Genomic DNA, 2,672 nt, shown 5'->3' on the forward strand with positions numbered 1-2,672 from the left:
CTGCTCCGGAGTAGGAGCTAATTTGGTTCTCGAAAAAGGCAGTCCGGTACTAAAATCGCACCCAGTTCCGGCGGTGCGAAAACGCCAAAAAATGGGTAGTTCCACAATTAGTTCTGGTACTATGAAAAGGTTCCCGCGGTGCGAAAGGCACTGCGGGAACCTTTTCATAGTACCAGAACTAATTGTGTATGCCGGAAAGTAGCGATCGACGATAAAGCACGACAATAAGCACAACTCTGCCTCTTTTTGTTAAATGTCAGTTTTAATGAACAGTAATAGCCATTATAAAAGTATAAGTACAAAGTATAAGAGGCTTATATAAGAGGAAATAAAGACAAAAGCAAACAATTCAGTCAAACGTATGCTACAATGTCAGCGCTGTACTACGGTAAAGTTCAAAATAAATATATAAAGTTAAGCAATCTATGTAATGTATCTCGTGTTTAATCACTACCGAGACATCAGAGCCAGCGGCAAATGTCAGAAGGACTAGCTGAGCTAAGGCTGCTCTATGCGGATACATGAGCACTGAGTGCCGGGTGATCGCCTGGAGCTCCGAAATTGGCATAGCAAATTTTCAAATAGGTGCTATCTTTATAAATAAACCACAGATTTGAGTTTTAAACAATTACATTCTAGCCTGAAAAACTCTTAAAACTACATTTCATGACACAATAACAGTAATATTTAGAAAAATGTCACGGGTTTTTGGGCAATGACGTTTCAGAAGTCCACAAGAACAGACAAGAACGCATATTGAGAAACGCAATATTGCGCACTCGCAAATGTAAATAAGCCCAACACTGATGGACAGCAAAGCAGGACGAGTGAAGGACGCTTTATCCCCTTGTAGCACGCAAAAGTGACGATTCTAGTCAACCAATCAACGTTCTACAGTGAGTTTAGCTCCACCCTTTTGGTACCCTTTGCTGTGCTAGCTACCCCAATGGCAGGGTATCAACAGTTCGTTATTTTGGTATTTTCGCTATATTTGGCTATTTTTGGTTTTTGAAAAGTCCTTATTCTTTTAAAATATGAATCTCTTTATTTATTCTATTTTAATTGCAGTGTGAATACATTCACACCACCTTGCTGTTTTTGAGCCACTTAATTATTAAAAAAATTAGTTAATGCTTAAAATTATTTAAAATAAGACCAGACCCAATTTCTTAATTGAACTCACCCCCTCAACAGCTGTTTTTATTTATTTAATTTATTTATTTTACTTTGAAAATCCAGGGTTCCCAATGTCTTACAAAAATCTGGATATATGAGAAAGCCCATTTTTAATTGTGTGATGTCTAGAAACGGAGTAAGTCATGTAAATGAATTAGATCTGTCAATTTGCGCTTTCACGCATGAGATTACTTTTTTCAGTTTAACGCATTAAAAATATTTAATGCAATTAAATTGGGTTGGCCACCCCACTCACAACTGCTGCTTCTGTCTCTTTTTTTCTGGACAAGAATTGCGTTTATTTAGACGCAAAACATCTTTCAGACGCGCATTTTAACTTTACCTCGGCGCCAGGCGTTAGTCAAATGAGCGCAGAAAAACTACAATTGATGAAAGAGTTTCAGTAGAACAACAGTGAACTGCGGACTGATGAAATGTTGTCAGGCCATATGACAGTAAAAAACAATTTTCCTGTTCTGTCAGATGTTATGCTGTGCTAGTTGAGATTGAGATAGCTCTCAATTATACTGTAATGTTGAATGGCTATAGTCAAAGGTTAAATATTAGGGGGGGGGAAATATTTCATAGAGACATCAGTATCAGTGATACACGCCTTCAGTCATAAAAAAGATGCCATTAAACAAATATTAAAAATATACTGTCTTTGTTGTCTCTACATTAATTTGAAGACTGAATGTGAAATTATTGCAATATAAAAGTATATTTTAAAACTTTAATGTTAGGTGGGATTAATCGTGATTAATTTCAGAAAAATGTGTGATTAGTTAGTTACATTTTTTAATTGATTGTCAGCATTAAAATTAATCAAAACTCCATGGGCATTTTTATAACGAATGTACATTTTTCAAGTAATGCCAAGCTCTAAAATATTTCATCAGGTAGAAATCACAAAAAAACTGGAAAAACCATGAGGCGTTTGAATATTGTTGTGGACAGTGGGGGCCCTTGGAGTCAAAAACCACTACTTGAAAGGCAGCCTGATTTGAAGATGGACTCAATTCACCCACCTCAGTCCATTCATTGTTCTGTGCATCATAGGACTCGACACTGTTTAAGTAGGTCTGACCGTCATATCCTCCGACCGCATATAGCCTGTCTCCCAGCAGACACACCCCCACTGCATCCCGGGGGACGCTCAGAGAGGACACTGTGGTCCATGTGTCTGTTTTGGGGTCATACCTGTAAATGCAGTACAGAATGTATGAGACCCAGTACAACACAGTATAAACCTGTGCTAGCACTTTCAATACAAGAGATAATTGCATAGAGAGGTTAAACAGCAGCCAGTCTGTAATCTAGATGATGGAAGCCTTTGAAAGCACATGGACTATGATTAACATCCCTAACAATGAAATCCATTGTGCTTTCAGCATGCAGAGTAGTAACAGAGTAATGAGTTGAAGTTTCTGATGGCCGTTGTTCGTTAATTAGGATGTATTTGTGTTCTTTATGTACTTATTTCAGTTATTATTATC

The sequence above is a fragment of the Sinocyclocheilus anshuiensis genome, unplaced genomic scaffold (genome assembly GCF_001515605.1).
Source record: "Sinocyclocheilus anshuiensis isolate Anshui unplaced genomic scaffold, SAMN03320099.WGS_v1.1 scaffold535, whole genome shotgun sequence".
NCBI lineage: Eukaryota > Metazoa > Chordata > Actinopteri > Cypriniformes > Cyprinidae > Sinocyclocheilus > Sinocyclocheilus anshuiensis.